Source organism: Phalacrocorax aristotelis, chromosome 10, assembly GCF_949628215.1.
Source record: "Phalacrocorax aristotelis chromosome 10, bGulAri2.1, whole genome shotgun sequence".
NCBI lineage: Eukaryota > Metazoa > Chordata > Aves > Suliformes > Phalacrocoracidae > Phalacrocorax > Phalacrocorax aristotelis.
In genome coordinates this window covers 7,745,693-7,771,244 of record NC_134285.1, presented here as the reverse complement: position 1 = coordinate 7,771,244, position 25,552 = coordinate 7,745,693, and the positions used below count along the sequence as shown (strand labels likewise).

The following is a 25,552-nucleotide window of genomic DNA, read 5'->3' as shown; positions in this document are numbered from 1 at the left end:
AATGCTTTGACTTTGCCCCTGGCTTTCGTGGTTGCCATACCTCTGAAGACTCCATTCACCTCTAATTACATGTCTGTTGAAATCATGCAGAGAAGGAACAGTGTAAGTCATTAGCCCTTCTAAATGAATGTGCAGCTGACTAGCTAACAAAGGGATTAACACTTGACAGTAAAAGCCTTGCGTGCTGAAGGAGAGGGTCATCAGGTGACTGCCTATTATACAGAAATAATTTCCACCCAATGCTGAGAGAAACTGATGTCCGCAGGCTGCGTGTACTGCAGAGATGCATTTTTCCCTCAACTCTTACTCCTCTGCTTAATCTGCCTTTGCACAAAACAAGGAGAGCCATAACTGGGCAGGGGATGCTGGAGAGCCGAAAGCTCGGGCAGTGGGAACCAGGGTGGACTGGCTGGGGAGCATGAAAACGGGTTATAGAAATACCAGGTGAGAAGCCCAAGGGTGGTTAATAGGAACCTTCTTGTGGAACCTTCCACCTACTAAACAAAACCCATACTTTTTAACTTTTAAAAATGTTTCTTTGTTTAATCGTCCATTGCCATAGTATGGCATGTGGCTTGATACGAATGGTTGTTTGTTTTGGGGTTGGGGATTTTTTTAGATATTTAATAAAGAGAATATAAAGGTATTGTAAAAATATTTGTCTTCTTCCCCTACGTAGTCTTTTCTTGTTTAAAAGCGCTTTATAATTCAAGACAGTATCCACACTACAATGAGTCTTTCATAGGTTAAGTTGTCCCCAGATAGATTCTGCCCTAACTAATATTTTACCTTTTTGAGAATACAATTCTTACTTGTGGAACTTAACAGATTTGTTAATTCTGTGGCCACTGAAAAAAAGCACCTATGGAGGACTTCAAGATGCATTAACAATTACTAGATACGCTATGAGTCTGAGTTAGGGGATCATGGGCATTACTGTCACCATGGTGCTCTTGACAAATTACTGAATTGTGCTTGCTGAAAACATGCCACTACATTAGCATAATGTGTTATGGAATATCCTGTTTAGCAATAAGAGTGATCTTACAGTTAGGAAAGATTTTGGGTAAAACTTCCTGCTGGAATAAGTACTCATCACTCTATTGAAGTCATTGCAGCTGTTATGATTCAAATGGGCTGAAATTCTTTCCCTTGTCTTGAAGCAGACAAGGACACAGTAATGGCTAAAATGATTGGGGAGCATTCAGCGCATGTTTGGAGTTGAGCAGAAAGGAACTGTATGCTGAAATCCTGAGCAGGGCTGCATTTTCCTCTTATGCTCCACCTTGAACTGGTTGCAGGGCAAATCTTGTGTCCCGGCGCATGGTTGAAATAATTCCCAGCAAAGATCACGCAGACAATTTCCAGGTAAGCAGGGTCCGGGGCTGGATTTTGTTTGGTTGTTTGTTTTAACCTTGCCAACAATACAAAGTGGAATATCTTTTGGCCAATTTTGAAAAAAAAGTGCCATTTCATAGCAAGTTTGCTGAGTTAAAGTAATTTAACTGGCCTATACATAGATACACTTTGACATCTTTAGCCCAATTTAAAGACACTGGATTTTAATGCAGGCATATTAAGTAATCTAATCAGCCACTGACACAAAAATACCATAAAGACACATAACTAAATCTGAGGAAACACACAATAGCAGTGGGGTGGTACTGTACAATGTGAAAAGGATGTTTATATCCAAACATCACATGCACAGTTGAGCATGAATTCACATTAGATCAACTTGAGCTTCAAACTTATTTATTAGCTATGGGTGGAAACAACTATTTTTTTCAGTAGTGGAGTACTAATATCACAAAGGTTTTCATCTGGTGAAATATATGACTTCTAAAAAGCCAAATATGGCTAATATTTCCAAAGGCTTGTTGAACAACAACATCTGAGCACAGGCGATGATACCTAGTTGTCTCTGTTATTATTAACCTCTTTCTTGGCCTTACTGCATTCTGTATCTTTAGTGGCATGTTGTTTTCGCCACGATATGCTATGTAGGGCTTTATAATGAGTGAAGCTGAGGGCATGAATCCACGTTTTCCCTACTGACATTTTAATATCTCATTGCAGTGCCTCAGCAGAGCAGATGAGGTGAGCGCTGCCGCCCAGGACCCGGGGGTCAATAAACCTGTACGCAGCCACCACCTCCTCAGTACACATGGCCACTGGCCCAGCTGAACGGCTGGTCGTTATGCAGACAGGAGCCCTTTCCACTGAGCGCAGTGGAGGTAGTCATGCTACTCATGAGCAAAGGCTGTAAGAAAGGCCACAGAAGGAGCAGTTATGGGAATAAAAGGAAATTTATGCATGAGCCAATGGGCATCCCACAGACCATCTTCCATTCACTATGGAGCGCTCCTTCCTCTTGTCTGATAAAGTGACATCTCATTAGTATATTTGCCTGATTATTTAGTTCTCTGCATCACTTTGAGCAACATAATCTCTCTAATTGTTACATAGAATTTTTTCCAGTACAGTTAAAACAGCAGATTCTGTGTCATTTCCTTCATGGTTGTTTTTGCTGTCAGCTTCAGAAATCATGCAAAAGGAGTCTAATTTTGTGTTTACTCATTCACAGAGTTACCATATTTGCAGCCTTAGAAACAGTATTTAGGTTGACATATGAAGGAAATAAAATGCCCCAATTAATTTTCTGCATCGCTGAAATGGAGCTTCAGTCAAATGGGGAAGGCAGACATTGCAGACATTGAAGAGAGCCATCCTAGAACCAAGCCTCCAGCACTATTTGGGAGCAAAAGGTAAAATGAGACAGCAGATGAGATGAAGATGCTGATTATAAGAGTTTTTTGGATGCGATAAGCAAATCTCCTTGTAATCGCAAATAAATCTGAAGTTTTCTTGCTGTGTTCTCACCCGATCCTAAGTCCATTGTGCATTTTGTTTCTGCAAACAGCCCTCAGTCTATTTGGATGCTTCAGGCAATAACAGTCTGGATGAAAAGACTCTTCCTTGTCCTTTTTTGTTAAAACCCTGAAGGTTATTTCCTGACAATAAGAGGGTGGTCACTGCCTTCACAACGGCACAGATTTTCTTTAATATAAACAGACTTGATCTATTTGGTCCAGAGTGGTTTTTGAAGACTAGCTAGTAATCATCCCCTCAAAGATGTCTGTGCCTTTCAGAGCTGCACCTACAAACCCATCACGTGGCTAAAAAGCTCGTGGTCAGGAACATGCTCCCAAGAGGAAGGTTTGGTGATTAAGTAATAAGCTAAGCCTGCTAGAAGTAAAATAAGCAGCACTGTGGTTTAGGGTTATTTTAATTTTTTTTTCCTTTTTGCTATAAGCAGCTGTACTAAAGCATGGTTACTACTGATAGGACTGGTATTTCTCAACAGCTTGTATTTGCAGTGTTAGACTTCCTCATGCTCTGACTACTTTAAATTCTTCAGGAGGCTTTTATCCCAGTATGTCTGGGATACTATATTTACAGTTTAGCAACATTCATTAAGCATCATGACGCCCCAGTTATTGACTAAGAGAGCTTTCAATGCCCACTTCACAGAAGTGGTCATCCTGAAATACATTTAGTAGGTGAGAAAGGGACAGAAAGGGCTAAAGTATCCCTGGTTCCAGGAGAGCAATAGGCATCATAAAGAAGTTAAGAAAATTTTTCTTTTCATAACGCTAAAACTGAAAGTGGTGAATTTGTAGTCCTTTGAAATAAAAGACAAGATAATAGCCTTCCAATCCTCAAAAAAGTCTGCAACAAAGGTGCTTCTGAAATATTGTCCTGGTCACCAAAGGGGCAAGAAATGTGCCTGGCACCACATGCAGCAAAGGTTTAAATTAGAGATTTTGAAAAGCTTCCTAATGAAGGATAGTTAATCAGTGAACCTGGCTGCTAAGGGAAGCTGTAAAATCTAAGTTATAAAGGACCAATTAGACTAACAACTATCTAGAATGGGCACAGCAGTAGTCTGCTTCCATGCAGTGAAAAATAGACTTAAAGCCACTATCATACTGTGGTGCTATCTTTTATCCCCCAGAACCCCACTCAGGTCCTGATATTTCATTTTTTCTACACACATATATACCCCTAGACTGTATGCAAGTCCTCCAAGCTCAGCTGTGAGTGCTTTCAGTCTGTCTCACTTCTACAGCACCAGCCTGTGTGGGAAAAAAAAATCATAAACCTAAATTATGTGAGATCAAAGTCCTCTCATGAGGAAGCCATGCAGATTAAAACTAATTTCATTATTCTGAGTAAAGCAGCCTTCCCTAGGGAAAAACGTCTCTTCCTGACTCTCTTGAGCTGGTACCTCAGCTGTCCTCAGTTAGGAAAGACCCTACCCCATGACCATCTTTGGTTTTTTGGGGGGGTGGGGTGGGGTGGGTGTTCAAGGATGAGGATCTTTGCGGAGAGGGGGTATTTCCCTACAGTCCTCAGTGAGGTATGCAAATGTTCTCCCAGTTTTGCACAGACACTGTGAATGTGTTAACTTTGGGTGGTTCCCTGATCTGGCTGATTTGGTTTGCAGGTGTATTGTGTAAGTGTGGACATGCCGTTCACAGCTCAGGATTCCCCTCTGAAAGACAAGAGCCTTCATGATAAAGCCAGTGTTGCTTCCTAGGCTTCTAAATCCTTGAATTCAGTCTTAGTCATGAGTTCCAAGAATGATAACCAGCATCGTAAGTCAGCAGTATCCCCCAAATAAGATGATAAAGCAGCTGTGTTGGCTCTAGAGCAGCTTAACTTTAGGCTTCTGAGTATGATGAATTATTGTTTAAGGAGATGTATTCATAATTCTGTTCCTTCCAAGCAGGTGGTTGATATTTTGAGATCCCTGCTGTATCAGCACTATGTATATTTGGCACAGAAACTGCATGAATATTATAAATTCTATATTTAATTGGGTCACATAAAGAAATCCTGTAAATCATAGTCATCCCATCAAACAAAACAGGAAATTGATACGGTGAGGTACTCAATAACATTACTTCTTTGTGCCCCTAAAGGTCAGAAAACAACTTTGTTGTTTCCCTAAGAAGAAAAAAATTATGACAGTCAGGTGTCTTTGATGTAGTTTTATTTATCTGAAAATAACATAAAATCCTAATTGTTACCACAGAAATCAAGTCATAGGAGAAAGTACTTTTATATACCACCCCAACCCTCCCTGCGCCAGCACTCAGCGAAAAAAGCTCTATGTTTTGGCTTTCAGCAAGCCCACAATGCCACTATTTGTTCAGGTTGTGTCCTAAGCTTTGCTGCTTCTTTATATCTTCCTTGAAATTTTTATTTCTGTTTCTCCATCGCAGGTATTTTGGCTGAAAAAAAAATCTCAGTATAATTTGCTATACAGTATGTGGTAAAACTCCTCCATTTACATTTGTGAGTGTTAGGTGGTAATACATGCCTGGGTAGGAGAGTTACTGTTGTTTCAACTGACTGAGGCTGCAAAAATCCTAACGTGTTTTGCTTTTCCTGAATGGGACACAGTCCAATAGTTCTTTCTATAAAGATAGACTCTGAGGCTATGGCAAAGGAACTAAGTCACAATAAATAGAAGAGAGGCAGTTCAAACAAGTGTGAGCCTTACCTAATAAATAAGGGTAAAATATACATACCAATGCAAATAAAAGAGATTTATAGCTAGTTTCCTTAAGTGGGTTTGAATCTGTACATGTCTAAAACTGCTTTCATTATTAGTGTATTAAGTTCTCCGTACCATTGGATTACAATGAAGTACTATTTGCACCTATTTTATCTGTAGTACATCTATTACATAAAATCAAACACAAGGTAAGAGAGACCTGTACTAAATGAATGCAGTTCATTATTATAGCTGTATTTGGCAAACTGAATAAAGGGAGTGGGGGGTGATTTTGGCACCTGACCTGCTTTGACACCTTTTGCCAGCAGAGCGCTTGTTGCAGGAGAGAATAGTTTACTACAAGGAGCAATAGACAGGCCAGTGAGCCTTCTGAAACTCATGCACGGCCACATTTTCTTGACAGGCTGCTTCAAGTGCTCTCTAGAGTTATTTGATCTGGTTGTCCAAACCCCATTCACACTGCTTCTCTTTACTGCTTGTTGCTGTGGAATTCATCACAGGCTACTTTATCCAGGTGAGAGCTGAGCATACACGAGCTTGAGACCATGCAGTGCATCTACAAATAGTCAGACTACTATACAGGGTCCCTGGCCTTGCTCATCAGAGTGAAACGGCTGGGCACTGGCCTTCTTGATAGGCCAAGGTGATCCTAAAGCATCGCACCCCAGGCAATTGCAAGTGCCAGCATGTGATAGTTAAGATGTGAGCTTGCTTGTCACAGGTCAGGGAAAGGTCCCATTTGAGATTGTTCACAGATGTGTGTTGAAAAGCCTCTTTGATATGAGTGGAAAGTCCAGGTATGGCAAGAATGGTACTTGTGATAACATTTGAACATGACAACTGCGTTGCACAGCACAATAGCAATGCTAAAGAAAAGCCACTCATGTTAGCGGCTCCTGTGATGAGTGTAAGGGAAACAACAGAGCTGAGGGTGATCTTCACTCCACCTGCTGAGGTAAATACTTGTCACTGCCCCAGTTTTCATCCTGTACTGCAAATAAAAGCCAGGGACAAGTTGCAGTCATGTCTTTCAGAGATGCCTACTTCGATCTTGTTCAGCAGCAAAGTGTACCCCATATCCATAAATCTGTAGAAGTTTCAGGGCGAAAAAAGCAATTATGGAAGATCAAAAGGAAGCTGGTGAGAGGACAACTAGGGGAAATGGTGTCTGCTGCTTTTTTCCAGTGTTCTCAGGGAAGTGCGAGATGGGTAGCACAATCTAAGAAATGAACATGGTTACACTAAGAAATAGACATAATTTACCATTTTTTTTCTCTCCTATCTGAAATGGTCTAAGACAAAAATTGGCCAACAGCTCACTATGGGGGAGCAGAAGTGGTGCCATATGTAGCAAGGAGCTCACCTTAAGTATGAATAACTATAGAAATAAGTAATTGTGAGTAAGATCCTGTGACCAGGTGGGATTTCATGAACATGGGTTAAGAACACCTGAAATGTGTTGGAAAGTCACCGCGCTCAAATGCAATTTTCGCATTTTTTCTATTACACAAAGAAAAAATACATTGCCCACCAGAAAAGGGCATGAGCTTTACCATAATAGAAGTCAAGAAGTAACTCTGCTGAAGTCATATGTATAAGCTAATGAGGTGTGAATATACTTTCATATACTAAACAATACCTACACAAGGTTTCCTATTGATTTCAGGGAGCCTATTTGTAGGGCAAATTACTGCGCTGGACGAGTAAGTCTGTGAGCATCTGGGTTTCTGCTAAAATAAGATTACATGTCTATTAGACTACCCAAAAGCTACAACGTTGCAATATACTGTATTAACATGCACTGAAGATAGGTCCTTGGGAAATTATCCAATGGAAATATATAGGAGACCAATTTCCTCAGTAACAGCAAATCTCTCAAGCACTGCAGTTTAGGTGACAATTCAGCTCTTGGGGTAGAAGCCATTTAATTTTGGATTTGGAAGGGCCAGAGCTGGAAGTTAGGGAGCAGCAGATTTATGTGTCAGTGGATTATAATGTGGAGGCTATTTTGCAAATAACCTGTCCTCTGAAACTGCTGACTGTAAGATGCTTTAGGAATATTGCCATTTTGCCACAAGTACAGAAACCTCAGACTCAACTCATGTGATCAGATGACTTAACAACACATTTCACTAGCATAAATGAAAGAATCCCCCGTCCTCATAACAATTATGAGAACATCTTTCAGTTATTACGCTACCCTGCGGCAAGGAGAAGGGTATTGATCCAGGCCTATGTTTCATTTACAAACCGTATTTATACCATGACTCTTACTGAGAGCTTTTCCAAGCAGAAAGAAGAGAATATGAAATACTCTTAAACAAATGGCTTAATCTCAAAGAAAAAAACATCCTTTGAAGAAAAGTAAAATGTTCAAAATGTCCTAAGAACAAGGCAACACAAGCACCGGGGTCTGTGCACTGCTCTGAAGCAAACTATTTCACAACAGGGCTCAGCCAAGGGGCAATCTCCCTTAAGAAAACCAAACCAAAACAAAAATAATGGGAGGTCTCTTCTACTTCAAAGAGTTTTATGGGTTTTATGCATAGGCAACTGAATAGAGAGAGGCTGAGATTTTTCCCTGTGAATCACAGAGCCCTTGCTGGCCTTGGGAACCAACTCAGGATTTCCACAGCCTCTGTTCAGTCCCGCCATCCTTTCTTCAAAGGCTAGGTCCAACAGGGGATCTGTAATGATGGTATAGCCTCCGTACTGTTTCTTTGGTAACTTTTCCAGTGCTGTAAAACATTTACTCCTGACTTTGCCTCTTTGAAGGTAAGAGAACAGCTGACAGGCAGTGCAGTATGCCCTGGGACACCGTCCTCTCAATTATTTTTTCAGCCTTGCTCCTTCTTGCAGCCAATTCTATTAGTATTGGATGGAAAGGACTGGCTATAAGCAAGGACAATGCCATTTCAGGTGAATTTAAAGAAGGAAAAAAATTAAGTTTCACAGCTGGAAGTACTGCTGAGAAACCTGAGATCTGTTACTACTTACACAAAAGACCTCACGCCAATGTTTTTTTGAAATACCGCAAAGTACGTGATGCTCTGCAAGTGGGCAGCTGTTGAAAGCGTGAAGAAATGCTGCCTCCTCTTCTCAAAGGGTGACTTGTTTCCACTGATCCAGAACACATCGGTATTTTTATATTTGATTTCTGTGTTGACTTTTCACATATGCAGCTACCAACAGGCAATCTGGGCTCTTTAACATCTCATGTATGTTTGAGTCTCATTGTCATTTTCTACATCACTGAATTTTAAAATCACAATTTCATTTTTTGCAGCATTCATTGCATTCAGTTGTCCTCTTTTTCTGAGGTTTATAAAGTTGTTTCATTTCCTGAAACTCAGTGACAAAATCTACTCAGGCGGCCAGAGCTGTTCCTTGTGTTCTAAATACATATGTGAAAAATATCAGCTAACCAGTGCTAAATTAAAATGCAAAAGCAATATGCATTATTTTTAGGTTCTAAGTATATACCACTTACTTCCCTTACTGTTTCTGAAGAAAGATCGGCCACAGTGTGCTGTTTGTACCCCCGAGAATACTAAAAAAGCTGTCACAGAATACTATCTTGATAAAACAAGACAGTCTTTAAAGTTGAAGCTGTGGAAGAAAACCAGATACAAAATATTTCAAAATACACACAAAAAGCTCAACAATGCAAGAAAACCTGATTATTCCCACATTCTTAATTATTTTAAAAGATCGATACAATTAAAGTAGGTATTATTTTAAAACGGTGGGATTTCATACCATGCTAGCCACATTATTCATTTTTGAATGAACTTTCATTTTTTCCATTTATGAAGCAATGTCAATATTTTTTCACATGCTTTTCAGTTTTCCAAACATACTGTATAGCTAGGACAAAAATTTTCACAGCAGGAATTGGTTATTAACTGGTCACTTTAAGTCGTGTGGTCTTCCTTCCTTGTAATTACTGAGTGACTCTATGTCCTTATACATTTAAAAGGTTTTTTAGCAGCAGACAACAGCTGGGGTCATTCTTATTGCTCCTGAGTAATCTTGTTTGGTACAAAATATCAGAATTTGCAAAGAAGCCATCCACTATCTCAAGGCTTCTTTGTACAGAAGCTCTCGGGGGCGGGGTGGGGGAAGTAATTAAATGAAAAAATGTCTGCTATCAACAATTTATTTTCTTCTTTTCAGATTCTGATCATGATTTTACAGTTACATACCAGTGGACTCAAAGAGTTTGAGCCAGGGTCAGTCAACTTTTTGCTATATTTTTGCATAATACTTTACCAAATAAATTCCTAATCCCTGATTCTGACTGGGTAGGTCATCTGCTCTAAATATAACAAATAATATTAAAATTAAGGCTTTGCTGATGTCAAAAAGAAATGAGAGACTGTGAGGATGAGCAGAGTTGAGGGGGCGTGTGTGACCTTTTCCAGTAATCCCAGTTTGGATCTATAGATTAAATCTATTCTCCTTGAACAAATACATTACAGCAAAAACTAAAAATCAGCCAGAAAATCCACAGCCTCAGCATTACAGGGTTAAAATTTGAATTAGGTTGTGGAAACAAGTCAGAGTGGGGGGGTCTATTATTAATTGAACTGAAAGCCTGCTCACAGCTACGAATCTTGTGAAACATCCAGCTATGTTTTAAATGTTAGTCACATTCAACAAGGCTTTCCTGGCTTGTGTTGATTGAAAAGGCAGGGGAAGGGTAATGAAGTGACTGAAATGTGAAGTTAAGACCCGCATCTGTTGACGACTGCACAATTCCTGTGGCCAAGGAAGTGGAGCAGGACAACCTTGACCAGCATGTGCTGTGGCAGGAAATAAATATGGTTTCATGTGCACTCCACATGACTTACTTTTGAAAGAAACTGGGGGTGAATCACAAGTAATTAACCCGTCAAATATATCCAGTGTATCCCACCTTCAAGTTCCATACTGCTGGCATGGAGATTTTCCTGGAAAAAAAAGCATTTTGATATCCTTCAGATGAGCTGCTACAGAACTCAATCACCATATGTCTTCTGGATTCAGGAAAGTCCTTGGATGAAGTCCTATTTATTGCTTTCTTTTTCCTGGAAGGATTTCTTCCCCTTTTCCTCCCTCTGAGCCGCATGGTGGCACACCTTGAACTACTGCTAGGTTAAATGAAGCTCCCAATGAGATTGGAAAAAGGAGAAAGATGGGTTGTTTATCTGAAAAAAAACACCTAAGAAATGAGTAGTGAAATCCTGGTTTCTTCACTCCAGGGCAATAAGGAGAAGAAACCCAGGTTTTTTGTTTTTTGTTTTTTCTTTTTTCTGAATATAACTGAACAAATGTTTCCTTCTTACCTGGACAGGCGGGGATCCTTGGTCCCTGGAGTCTCCATTCCTGCTTTCTGTTTCTCAGGGCCACATGCAAACTCCTTTCCTTGCCGGTCCCAGGAGACTGAAGGTTTGAGCAAACTTCCCATGCAAGTGAGGCCTGTATGTGATGCCATCTATTTCTTTGGTAAAGGGGGATTTGAGATTTCTAGCCACAAAGACTCAGTGGTTCCCACAGCCCTTTGAATGTGGGACAGGTGGCAGCCTTGCAGGTAAACAAAATTTAATCTTCCTTGAAAGGCCAAACTTTCCAGCTTGGATTGCTTTCATTGCCCCTATTCTACTGCTGTCTGTGTTTAATAGCAATGGGAAAACAAAGAGAAGGAGTTATTTGGAGAATTTGAAATTGGGACATTTTTACTGTCTTCGGCTTAGTCCAGATAAAGACACCAATGTTAAAACAGGGAAAAATCTTTGGTGAATACACAGAGACTTCCAAAGTGACTGACTCAAGTGCAATCCCAGATTTTTACTCAGGGTCTGGCTTTGAAAGGTATGGCAAGTGCTTCGTGTCTCTTTTCAATACAAGTTTAAAGTGGAGGAGTCTAATGAACAACTCTGAGATAAGATTAAATTTTCAATGTTAAAACTCTGATTAGCTCTTGCTGGCTGGGGAAGATCAGTTTATGTTGCTATAGTAAGAAGTAAATAATATTAAGGAGATATTTGTTCTTAACATCTTTACCAGGGAGGTCTAGAAATACTTAATAAGAAATGGCCCTTGACCTTGACTAATACCTCTGGACACTATTTCAAATTAATAAATCAGGAAAAGATTTTTGTAGGCATTTACTGACACACAGCCTCCCTGAAACACTCTCAGACTTCTTTGATAACCATGACCCACATAAAAGTAATACATATTTTCTTAATCTCAAGCTGATCGTGTATGACACACAAATCACCCCTGAAACTAGACTGGTACCTACTCAGATTAATGTATTTTTTGATCTATGTACCTCAGTGGTTCATACAGTTCCATATTCTTTATAAAACTGTCATTAATTTAATTTAAGTAACAGCTTCTCTCTTTTGACATCACTACCTGTTTGCTCTGTTATCCTATCAAAGTGACTGACTGGACTGCAGTCTCTTCATCTTACATATTGGAAAAAAATAAATGGTTGCCTGTGCATAAAGAAGGAAAGGAAATGTTCTGCTTGAGGCTTATTATTCCCTTGTTGAATAAACCATCCACTTTCAAGGTGTGTTTACAAGTAAGTGCAGACTGTGCTTTGCAGAGGGTTGTAGGATTTGGTCTGCCATGAATACAGGAAAAGGCAATGATTATTTGCAACTTGGCCGCACTAATTCAGCTGAAACTCCAAGTAGAAGGAAACTACAACCTTTGGAAAAGGCCCACCCAAAGTAAAACCTTTACTGCATGTATGTCCTTCCTTCAGTGCTTTGGCGATTAGTTCAAAGGCAGCCCTGCATTTCCCAGGATAGCCTAAGTCAACTAGATTAGTGAGCAATGAAAGTGGATTTTAAACTCTGAACATCTCTCTCCAGCAATAAAACGCTGCTGTTTATTATAAATGCATAAATTATATTAAAAATAAATAAATATGCTGTTCCTACAAAACGGGACATGTCATTCTATCTCTGCCTATCTGAGCGCCTGTGCTGTGCCTCTCTGTGTGTTCAGACAATTAGCGATGTGCTTTGTTTCTGTGTTTGGACCGTATGGCTAAATCTCAACCCATATGTTACAATGATGCTATTGAAGGTGATTTGGAAAGGCACCCTAATTAAACAGCACAGTTGGCTAGCTAGGAGATTCAACATTGCAACTTAATATCGCAGTATGGGTCAATTTAGAGAGGTGGTTTTTGTCTGGAGGAACTCAAGACATGATTGATTTTAATAGCCAAATTAAGTATGCAAAATGTGGAGCCCATATGCATAGGGCCATATTTAAAACAAACAAACAAACAAACAACTTACCTGTGGGAGGTAAACTTCAATTTTGTTTGCAGACCATCCATAGACATGTTCTAGAGGAAGATCTTGTATGTCTGCATATAATTACCTATAGCAAACCTGATGAGATCATTGCTGTGAATTCAAATTCACATCACCTTGCATTGCACAAATAGGAAATCCAGAATAGCTTCCAGGGCAATTTGCTGCTACACAGACTTCAGATAATGCATAAACTGGCTGAAATAAGGCCAAAGGTTTATGGCAGATTTATATCCTCGGTGTTCCGACTCGACATATGTGGCAGAGTAATCCAGAGAAACGCTGCACTGCAATATCTCTTCATTGCTGAGGACCTACAGAAAAGGAACAAACAAATGTAAGCTAACATCCTAACTACAATACTGCTTCTCTTAGAATTGCAAAAATTAGGCCAGTCCAGGTCATGAATGAAAGCTGTAAACCATCTTCTACAAAGTATTGGTTCATCAGGTCAAGTCTAATAAGCATTAATGCATAGCAATTTTCTACTGTCCCAAATCCAAATTGTTAGGACAGCTGAATCACAACTGTGATTTAGAGGAATAGAGAAAACAAAACATTCCCTCACTGACAATGAAAGGAAAGAAAACAAACTGTGCAAAAACACAGGGGGGAACTGACTTTGCAAAAATATGGTGGTTCTTGGCCTCTTCATTTGACTTAATCTTTTGCCCTCATCTTCGCAAGGAGTGTTTAGAATCAACGCCCACTAGCACTCACTGATATCGGTGCTTTAGGCCAGTTTTTGGGCCAGCTCTTACTGCAGTCATTGAGTAATACCTTTGTTCTGTTAAATGCATTCATTCTTTCGAAGGAAAAAGGGTGACACTTTATCTTCCTTCTGTCATGAACTTGGAGGCAAAAGAACCAGAAAGAGAAATGAGCCGTAAAAAAGAGCAAAAGATGACACTCAGATCATTACACGTCAGAAATGCCATACAGGGCCAGGATATTGTCTTCAGTCAGCAATGGTATCAGTTTGTCGGGGTCTTCGCCATTGTTTTACTGGGTCAATCAGAGCTAACTGGACACAGCACTACTCAATCATCACCTGCCAATCACTTTCTAAAAATAAAGTTCAACTGTCAACAAGCTATTGGAATTCTTGACCATTTTATATGCTGGCCACCCTGTCACTTTAATCCCCTGCATCACTCCCGTGTCCTGTGTGATACAAGCATTTCAGATAAGTTCCAATGTGAGGCATATTGAACCCCAGGGACTGGAAAACTCAGGGAGATTTGGTAATAACTGTAATATACAAAGAAATAATGGAAAGGAAGTCTTAACCAGCATCCACTAACATGGGGGGTTTTTTCCATACTGGTTTCCTGCTTTGACATATCCTTTACCAAAACCCTCTTGTGGTTTGCAAAAGATGAGCTCGACACTGTTACCCCATACTTCTGGATTCCAACCAGGATCAAACACTGAGTTTCTCAGTATAGCACTCACATATAAACGCTTGCCAGTTTCTGGGAAAAAAAAAAAACAACCAAAAACCAAACACACACACAAAAAAACAACCCAAACCAAAACAAAAAAACCACACACACACAAAAATACCCAAACCCCAGCCTGGATAAGTTTTTCTTTTCTTTTCTTTTCTTTTCTTTTCTTTTCTTTTCTTTTCTTTTCTTTTCTTTTCTTTTCTTTTCTTTTCTTTTCTTTTCTTTTCTTTTCTTTTCTTTTCTTTTCTTTTCTTTTCTTTTCTTTTCTTTTTTTTCTTTTCTTTTCTTTTTTATTTTCCTTTTTTATTTTTCTTTTATTTTCTTTTTTATTTTTCTTTTATTTTCCTTTTTATTTTTCTTTTATTTTTCTTTTATTTTCTTTTTATTTTTCTTTTCTTTTTCTTTCCTTCTCTTTTCTCCTCTTTTTCTCTTATCTTTTCTTTTCTCTTCTTTTCTCTTTTCTTTTCTCTTTTCTCTTCTTTTTTAAATTTTCTTTTTCCTTTTTTCCTTTTTTTAGAAGAAATTATTTTCTGTTTTATAGCTATTAGCAACCTGCAATGAGAGGTAACTTGTATGAATATCATACAGTGACCTCAGTATCCAACACTGGTTCGCAAAGTACTAATGAGTTGATGGGAGCCCACCAAGAGGTACCAGACTCGGGTAGCTGAAAGGGAAAAGCTCCTTTTTGAAGCTTGTAGCAGCTCTATGGAGGAGAGACTGATGGATGACTATTTGCATTATTTTGGGAAACTTCCTTGGGATTTTGGTTGCACAGGACCTGTTTAAAGTGTGCCAGTTTGCTCCCCTCTCTTTCCTTTCCCTTCTCACAACTTCCTAAGGAAGGATCCAACCTCAGCTGACTCCTGCTGGTTTGTGCCTCACTCAAATCCCTCAACAGTTTGTCACAAACCCCAAAGCACCCACAGACACCTGCAGAAAAGACACTTGTTACATCCAGCCAAAGGCAGATCATGTAGATAATCTTGCCAGAAGCAAAATTCTTGCTAATTCTCCCATTTCACTGCATATGTTATTAAACATAAAATACCAGCGCAGCACAAAGCTCACAAAAGAACACCACCACAGACATTTCTCAGATGCTGGGAGAAAATTGCTCTAGGTTCACTAAAACAATTATTAAATTCCTGAAGGAGATACAGCATGTACTTCTGTCTCTCCACATATTTACATTATTTCTATCTCCTGTGCCCTTTTTGAGCTACCCAAGCAAGGTAGCAGAAGGTTCATCTGAAAGGCATGGAAGTTTTGCATCCATATTTTCTTTCAATATAAATTTGGGAGACAGCCTTTGAACACACCCAGTCGCCTGATTTTTTTTTTTTTAACTCTGATGTCTTGTTTTCTTCTTTATCTTCTCTGCAACAGCTGTCAGTACTACTGCCAGATGCCACCGAAGTCTACAGAGTATTAAAAACAGGCCAGCCCTAACCCTGGGCTTGAAAGAGTGATGATGTCTCAGCAGCCAGAGGACACAGAGGAAAGGGGTGGGACAGAAGGAGCTTGTCAGAGTTACAACTTCAAACTAACAAAATAACAAACCTGAGATTCAAAATGTAGCTTGGTAGCTCCAACAAGAAGCAAATGTACACACATACATTTTTTAGTTAGTGTCCTTTGGATGCAATTTGTATTCTTAAGCAATTCTTGGACTTTGCACATGACGTGCAGAATATGTCTGAACTGTAAAGTCAAAAAAAAAAAAGGGTCTAGAGGTGTCATGCAGATAAATCTTTTTCTGAAGTTGGATACAGGTACCACTTCCATAACTATGCATCATAAATTCTTCTGCGCTCCGTCAGAAACTGGTGTGTTTACACCTATTAGTGGCAGCAATATGACATAGCAACATGATTTTCCACCAGCCGATTCACAGGGATGGTTCATTTGCACTCTGCTTCAGAGGTGTCTGGAAACCTCCACAGGGTCGTGGTGGAGTCTCCCCTTTTGATTCCCTCTCTGAGTTGCATCTCATGGTGCAACATTGAAACCAAGTAACCTGAAAGTCAGCAGAGGATTATTTCCAGGGTATTGGCTCTTCACTGAGAGTTAAAGCTGAGGCAGTGGCTACTGAGAGGCCAACTGGAATAGGTAATGGTAAGGTCCTAAAGCCAAAGCAATCCAAGCCAACAGGATCACTGGAAGCCAGCAAGAGCTGTCCCTGGGGACTGCCCTACCCTACAGATGCTTAGAGCTCAAAATAAGAACGCAGGATCTCAAGGGACATGAATCAGACTAGTTGAGCAACACCGGGAACTTGAACACTGCTGCAAAGCCAAAACTTCTTTGCCTTATCATATCCAAAGCTTATTAAAGCAAAATACTGCAAAATGGCAGAGAAACAGTCTGATCCAAATCAATATTTGGAAGAAACAGTTGACAAAAAGCATAATATATATGCCAAGCATCCTCTTAGGAACAGACTAATTTTATGCATACTTTTCTGAATAGAAGATATATTCATAAAAACATCTTGTCACTGGGTTTCAGAACCACATGGGATTCAGAACAGCATGGAAACTCCTTACTGAATTAGTTTCCAGGCACGACTCAGTCCTGTCCTTCTCCCCTTATGACCAGTTAAGAGCAGCCATCGCTCCTCGGTATCTCCACAGGAGCTAATTCATTCATCTGTTATGCAGACACTGGGATCGCCCTGAGAGTTTCCAAGGTAGAAAGAGAAAGTGGAGATAAAAAGCACCTCCCTGCATGATTTGTGAAACATGCAAAATACAATAGTAATGAGCTCATTAAAATAGAAATGGTCTCATTAGCAGTGCAAATGCCAATCATATATGGTGCCAGGTTCCAGGTGCACGGAGTCCTTTAAACACTGTCCTTCTTTGCTCCAGCAATATAAGTCCTATTTAAAGACATAATTCATCCAACCCTTGGGCTGCTGTCCCTCCCTTTGCTCACCTAAAGGTCACTGTGCAGTATATAATGCCTGGAAACATAGCATAAGGGAGTCAGAGGCTCACCTGTGGCATCACACCTCCCCGTGCACTGCTACGAGCAGAGGATCAGTCCTTCCCATTCGGGCTTTCACTGCCACAAGAGGAGGGGGAAGAGGACTCCCTTTGCTGGCAAGAGATGTTTTGAGCATACAATGGGAAAATGTTTTCAGAAATATTTTATGTAGGAGGAAAACAGTTTTCATCAACATGGTAGAAATGAATTCAGGGCATTTGCAGATGAACAGCAAGAATGGGGATTGTAATGCAGCTTCAGAGGTTTTAGGCCAATGAGTCGGAATGCAGCATGCAGACTGCACATGTCCTACTTCTCGAGACATACCTCTCAGGAATATGCAATGAAGGTTGAGGGCATCTGCCTGCGGCCGGAGCCTGGCTTCATCTCTCCTCTTCACTACAGCCAAGTGGTGTGGTTTCTTCACTTTCAAAGTTTCAGGCTGAAATATTGCCTTAGCTGAGAACATGCTGGCTGATATTCATGCTGGGGGAGAAAAAGCAGCCAGTAGATGGGAGAAGAGAGGGGCAGGCACTGAGAAAAAGGGTGGGAAGGGCATCACTCTGGGGGTCTGGGAGCCTTCTGTAAAGGAAACTCAGTCACTCTAGTCCTGGTTACTCCTAGATTCCATATTGCACAGGGACAGAGCATGCCCAAGCTCTGCAAAACACGCTGTGTGGATATCAAAATGTCCATTTCACCCTTTTTCTATTAAATGTCTGCATATACACCACTTGAAAGCTAGAGCTGAGCTCCTTGTATCAATGTACTTACTTGCATACGTAAGAAGATACTTATTATCTTCATTTTATAGATCAAAAATTGTACCACAGGAAATGCAGAGCTAAATCAACAACAGGACTCAGTGAGCTCTTGGCTGGAGGTCCCAGAAGTTGTTCAGCACTTTCTCTGGGCAGCAATGAAGCTGATGTGCAACCTTTTCTGCTGGCTACCATCCATAATTCTTAGTCTACACACAATGTCTCATGGGTCACTCTTTTTCTCATTATACATTTATATGCCTTAGATATCAGATCTCACAGGACCCAGGTTTTAGGGGACCTGAAACGGTAGGCACCGCAGCACTACACTCTCTGCACACAAACATCTCCATAACCTTTCCATGGTCATACAAAAGCCTGCAGCAGAGCAGGGAGTTAAGCCTCTGTGCCTGGGGGCCAGGCTGTGCCGTAATTGCCAACCAGTACCACCTGTATGCAAAATTCTTATTTAATTTGTAATCTCAGCTACCAGAAATGTACAACTCCATCAAGATCTGCAAGGTAATAATGAGTTGCACTCTTCAAAAATGTACTTAAGGTTGAAAGTGATTAAAGATTCTCCAGCCTGCAATTACCTATTACTCATTGGTGCTTTAAACGGTTCATTTTTCACATTATTCCAGGAAGTTGTAACTTCTTAAAGCAATGTTTCTGGTAATTATGGGAGAGCAGCAACAGCAGCCACTGAGCATTATCTAATGCTGCAGCAAAATCAGAAATACTGGCTTCTGCAGATTTTATAAATGTAGGGATGTGGCAAAGAGGCAGCACCTGGTCTGACTGCTCAGCCTCTCATTGCTTAGGAGTGCTGACCACTCACCAGGACTTTAGTTCATTTCTGAGAAATACTGGACTTGGAAAGGCTTAACCCTGCTTGGTCTGCATTTCTGAGACCAGCTTTGGCCTCAGAACAAGGGAGCTCCCAGTACAGTTCAGAAACGTGGCAGTCCATTTTGCTGCTGCTGAGTTAAATTCCTGCCTCTCTGAAGCTGGCCTAGGAATAAGATAAAGCTTTTAGGAATGTATTTTTAGGCTCTCTACATTTTAATTTTGAAATATAGTTAAAGTAGGTATGTCAGACTCATCTGAACACTAGACCTCAACAATCTGCCTTCACCTTCATGACCTTTACTGTTAACGTTCTTTATTTATTAATTTTATGCTTCAGTCGAAGTTAAATGAGACCTGGTTTTCTTGTACTAAAAGTAGTGCCACTGTGGTCTGATAAATGTATTGGAGAGATGTCTAAAGAAAAATAGAAATACAAATAAATAAAAAGAAAAATCCCAGGCACTTGAGACAACCACTCCATACCAGACACTGTAATTGCAGAACCAAATGCTGTGGTTGTCCTGGCTGCCTCTTTGCATAACCCCGGCTAGGAAATGAACCCCAACGATGGCTACATCAAGCTCAACAGTTTATGACAGTGAAGAATGTAACTTTTATGGGTACGGGCTCCTCCGGCTGGAAGCTGCTTTGCTTTAGAGACACACCTATGATAACAGAGAGCATTAGTTTTACACGTGCTCTGGTGAAGCAATGAGTGTTTTCACTGTCACTTCTCGTTTTGCTGCTCAGGTTGGCACCAGGATATCCTCACTCCACCTTTCCTCAAGCTGCTGTCACCTCTGGCACAGCGTGATGGGCCATACCTGCTGGATGGAGAAAGAGGAGGAGAGAAAGGAGCAGTTCAAGCAGACCAAAAATGGGTCAATGACCCAGGGCCTCAGGCTCCGCTCATTGCACCTGGATGCAGCTGGGCTGTGACACATCTCTGTGTTTCCGATGAAGACAACCCTGTGTTTCATTAAGGCAGCAGTCACACATTGCCATTTGGTGCCTTTCACTACTTTGGCCATGAAGCTGAAAGCACAGAAAGAAATGAATTAATTACCACTAGTTTTGCTACGCATTTTGACCTGGAAAGTAAAAAAATGTGCAAACACGTCCTCATTGTATGCCCAGGCTCAGTGCTGAGCTCTAGCCTGCTCCTCCTTCTGTCTCCTCCTGTGATGTTTTCTCACTCATTTGTTCTCCCTCCTTTATACTTCTCAAACACAATGTGATCAAACGTGCTTCCAGGACAGTCTGGATTCATAACTCACTTTACACATGCCTTTGGCTTGGAAAGTGTCATGATGGTTCATTTTAGTTTGGAAGAGGATATTGTTTAACAAAGATGTTATTTCATTCTCAAACTGAGGGCAGTGATCACAGCTGCAGAGTTTGTGAATTTTATCTCAATAAAATGACAACAATAATTTTCACTTGTTTAGAAAGTACTGTGCACACACGGAACACTTTATAAACAGTAAATGGCACTATTACTATTAATTACCCCTGTTACTAGTGATAGGAGCTTATAATAACAATAGTATTAATATTTTAATATATTAATATTATTAACTTATAATAATATAATAACAATAATCATTATTCCTGAGATTACTTCATCTCATTTAATCTCAAGAATTTATCTCAATAATAAGAAAAAATATATTAGAAGTAGAAATATGAAAAAAACCAATGTGCCCAAGTATCCTGGAAGAACTGTATCTCTTCTGTGTGATAACTGTGGTGGCCAAAATAAGCATGCCTTCTTGCTCAGGTATATGTCTGAAAAAAAACCACCAACCCCAAAACTCTAACTTATACTGATGTACTTATGCAAGGAAAAAGCTAGAAAGGTGAGGATATTCTTTGGCTTCACAGGAACCATGAGCTACTCTGCTGGCGACGCAGGAGGCTGCAGCGCTCTGAACAGCAGCAAGGCTCCGTGCTTGCAAGCCGGGGAAAGGGACAAGTTTTCAGTTCAGAAATGGCATCCCACCCCTGGCAAAGTCCTGCACTGCAGAGCAACAGGAGGCACCAAAATTCACAGAAATGGCTTAACTGGGGAGGATTTTGTGATGATTGGAGCCATCCCATATTTCAAGCTCAGCTAAATCCCCCAGTGGACCAGCATGGCCCCTTGCAGCAGCAGCAGGTCTCCCTTCTTGCATGTAGTCTGAAGCTGCTTCTTATTCTTCCTTCTCATATAGGTCAGTTAGAGAGATCTCTGCCTTCGAAGCAAAGACAGCTGAGAACACAAGTTAGCAAAAGGAAATGAAGAAACAGCAACTACCAGATGATTAATGCTACCAATATAAACCTTGCTGACAGCTCAGAGCCTGGCCACCTCTGCTGAAACAGATTGACTTAGTCTCTTGAAACATGGGAACTAAAGAAAAAGAAGCTGCCCACTGGGAAATGTCTAAATCCATAGAAGAGTGATGGGCATGTTTGGGCTGGAGGAATTGGCTGGAGAAAATTTCTGGCAATGTTTGCCACTCTTTATCTGGGTGCTTAACCTCCTCTCGGCTCAGCGTGCAGATTTTGGGCGGCTGGGATCATATCTATTGGCTGAAAAGTCAAAGGCAGCAGCGCATGAACTGATCTTCACTTTTTCCCAAGTAGTTTGGAAACATTTCCTGAGTTGTATTTTTCCACCCCAACCTATATTTCTAGTGATGATTCATTTTTCTTTTTATTTTTTTTCCTTGAGGGAAGGCAGACTGCAAAAGCTCTGCACGCTCCCAGCCTCAGCTGGGTTTTCCCACCTTCACCGCCTATTGCCACATGGAAAATAAGCAGCACCACGTGCTACAGTCACACCTGAGGGGCAAATCACTCCTGGACCAGTGGCCTCCCATTTTGCTTACAGGGTAAGGGGATGCTCCGGAAATTTCAAAGGCATAAAGAAAAGTCAAATACACTTTGAAATAGTCACTGTGTGAGTCCATGTGAGCGTGAGATGTACTGGGTTTTCCCTTAGGGATTTATGGCATATTTATTCATCTCATAAAAAGAGCTCTGAGTGGCAGGCACTAGTTACTCGCAGGTCAGCCCTGGCATGAAACTTCCCACGAAAGGTAAATAAGGGCTTTACCCAGGTCTTGAGGTTACAACAGGGTTCTGCATCCTGCTTGGCCTGAGAGCACTGAACTCAGATTTTAAAATGATCTGAAACAAAGGTCTGCACTCTGTAGCCACACGGTTAGCCTGTTGTGGCCATGGCATGATGTGCACTTTGCAAGAAAGAGACTGGTTTCACTCTATATGGCCAGGGTACAGGCACCCAAGCAGAGAGACAGAAAATTAATTTTATTGCTTACCCTATTTCCTTCCCACATTATGCTGCCACTTTATTCTCCTAAAGTTACAGAATTCTAGAAATTACAAAAATGTAGTATTGTTTCAAACCACTGAAGATCAGCAGGATTTCAAGGCTTGATTCATAACTGGTGGGAGCATCAAATGAGAAGTCCCAGTTTCCTGAAGTTCTTTTTCTCAGCTTTACATTCAGAGTCTGGTCACAGCTGATTTTCTGAAAACACAGCCCAAGGAGCCCGACTTCGGTGGCATCCTATTGGGCTGAAGCAGAAAAAGGCTTGCGCAACATCTTCTAACGATTTATATTTTGGGGAGGAGGAACATCACCTCTAGGAATTCAGCTTTATTGGATACTCTAATCCAGAAGAGATAAAAGCACTCACTAATTACTGCTGGGTTTTGTTTCTTTGAAGAATTGGGTTAAATCTCTTTTGAAAGTAGATGTCTGTTTGTGCTCGTTAGATGTATAATTTAATTTGTTTAGTACTTTTTCCTCTTTTAGGGGTTTGTTCTAATGATATCTGTGGTTTTCCTCCTCTTCTTTCTCTCTCTTTTCTCCCCAAAGATATGAACTTTTCATTCACTCTAGATTTCTTTTCTTACTTTAACAATGAAAAAGTTGATGCATCTTCTTTGGAGCCTTTTTTCTCCTCCTTTTTCCTCTTGGAAATTCATTCCCTCTGAAAAAAAAGAAAAAAAAAAAAGGTGCTCTTCTTGCTTGCCTATTTAATAATTCTGAGATTTGCCTATGGATGTTTCCTCACTGAAACCTGTATTCATGCTACACTGGAGAGAGAACTCATAACACCTACTTTAGAAAAGAAATATAATTTATTTGCCAACCCCTACTACCCAACAGTGCAGAAGCAGAGGAAATTGGGCTGAAAGGGAACTTGGGGGGGTCATTTAACTCCACCTACATCGTTCCTGACATATGTTTTTCTAACATGTTCTTTAAAACCTCCAGTGACACTAGGTGCACAACCTCCCATGGAAATTTCTGTTAATATTCAACTGTCCTCACTGTTAGAAAGTTTTTCATAATGTTTAACCTAACTTTCCTGAGAGGCATTTTAAGCCTGTGAATTCTCATCCTGTCCACATGTGTTTGGTCATGTTAAGCCTGTCCAGCTGAGGGACATGGTGCAGCTGAACTCCCAGGAGCTTTCTGCACTTGTCTTTCTCTGCAAATATAGATTAATTTTGAAAAACCCACCCACTGAGAGCTATGCCTAAAATTCAAATCGGGATCATTTCCTCGCCCTGCCCATGCATGACATCTACTGAGATTTGCTATGTCCAGGGACTGGGGGTTGGGGAGAAAATAAAAGCCCTTTACATCACATACTGCACTTAATTGCACAACTCCCTTCCCCTTCCATTCCACCATGTAGCACGACAGTGTTCTTCACTCCTGCTGCAGCTTACACATCGAGTTATCTGAGTATTGACCAGTTATTTCTGCAGTTAGCACACTAATATTTGGATGATGTATTACAAATTAACACTTCCCCTGCCACACCTTGAAAACAACACCCCAAAATAAGTAATATCTCTAGTTTGTTATACAAATAAAGAAAAACTTCGACTGACTGTCCCATTTCTTATCTGTAGGATGGGAATATATACAATGCTATTGACTCAGAGATGCTCTTATGGTTCTATAAATGAAGATTAATGTCACAGTCGTCTTTGCCACTTGCCTGGTAGATTCATTAGGGTCAGCCAACTAATCCTTACTTTACTTGACTTCCTATGTTAAAGGGAATGATTAAAAAAAGATATAATTGCAAAATGCTCTGAGGCATGCTCCGTTTTATTGTTCTCAGGTCTAGGGATTGTGATGTGAGTCTATAAAACTCCTCAGTGCAAAACACTGCATAAGTGGAAGCAGCTCAAGGCTTCACAGCCAAGTAGCCAAAACAGTTTCTTACCTCCCCATGGCGAGGGGGGTAAGATGGATGATGCTTCTGGCAGCCACTGGTGCCCCTCAGCTGTTTCTTTTTCTCTCTGAAGTAGCAGCCACAGCAGCATTGGCTTTCCAGGGCTCTTCCACAGACATCTGCTAACCAGGACAGAAAACAGCTGGGTCACAGCTATTTTGCTGCTCCCAGCAGTTGCATTAATTTTGCCTGCCCCTAGCACTGGCTTTGTCTGGTTATTAATATATTTTATCATTAGTATTATTACTACCACTATTCTAAATAACAATGGAACAAATTCCTTCTGAGAAGTTTTGTTTGGATTTTTTGTTTTCTCTTTTTTTTTTTTTTTAAAGTTACTACATCCTGCAGTGATGTAAAAAGAAATATTCTTACTGTATTAATGGGTGAGATTCCTTCATGCTGCATGATGGGGGCATGAGAAATTATGGTTGGAACAAACTGGGGGTTGGAATCGGACAGCATGGGGAGCCACTGCCTCAGGCATCTAGAAATGCTGACTTCTCTAATCCTAAAGCAGTTGAGCCTTGAAGGCACAAGCCCTGAAAATGTGGAGGTCCTGCATTGTGACAGGCCAAACTGTTAGGAAAGCAGGGAGGATCTATCAGACCACAAATGGACAAAGAATTGAAAGTTTGTTTTTTTTTTTTGATTGATGCCAAATGATTGTATTGCTGGCCCCGGGAAGATGAAATACTGAACAACAAAACACCATCATTTGGGGCCAATCAAAGATTTCTTGCTCAGCCCCAAGCTGAAACACTTTTGGTTTGTTTGAACTTCTGCAAAAAGAAAAAAAATGTATCATGGACACATTTAAAAATGGAGTGTTTTGGCATGAAAAAAAAAGAGGACTAAACTCTTTGTTTTCTTTTCCAAGTTTTGACCAGCTTTCTTGAGTGAAACTGTTTCGCAAATTTGCCTCAAATAGTTTTTGTCCAAGAAAAAAAGCCCAAACCAATCATAACACCTCTTGCTTTAACTCAAACTTTTTCCTTTAGGTATCACTCCATAAATACATCATAAGGACTGCAAAGCTGCTCGGTTTGGCTCAGTGCTGACTGTACCTGAGACTGGAGCATCACGTCCCCAGCCAAAGGGGCCATCAGCACCTCTGTTGGAGGATGTTTCTGAGGACAGATAACAGAAATGACAGTCAGAAGCAGTGTGGATACAGCTGAGCAGGCCTTTAGGCATGAATCTGCTGACCTCTGGATGTAACTTGCAGCCTCATGAGCCCTTGGCTATTCAGATGATGCTTCAGGTCCCCAAGTGCAGAGCGAGGTCTTGCTGCACCCAGAGTCACGGACAAGTAACA

The 25,552-nt window shown here is 40.6% G+C and overlaps 1 long non-coding RNA gene across 2 annotated transcripts; it reads right to left on the bottom strand.

Moving 5' to 3' along the window:
• Nucleotides 1–5,042: 5,042 nt before the first annotated feature.
• Nucleotides 5,043–25,366, bottom strand: LOC142062516 (uncharacterized). Of its 2 annotated transcripts, XR_012662467.1 has the most exons (10): nt 25,302–25,366; nt 24,226–24,353; nt 22,895–22,971; nt 19,886–20,002; nt 17,682–19,791; nt 17,366–17,467; nt 12,895–13,226; nt 10,915–11,237; nt 10,441–10,539; nt 5,043–9,196 (listed from the first exon to the last, which is right to left on the bottom strand). It is a non-coding gene; the product is annotated as an uncharacterized LOC142062516 (long non-coding RNA). The 2 variants fall into 2 exon arrangements; XR_012662466.1 differs by having other exon boundaries at nt 10,915–13,226.
• Nucleotides 25,367–25,552: the final 186 nt, after the last annotated feature.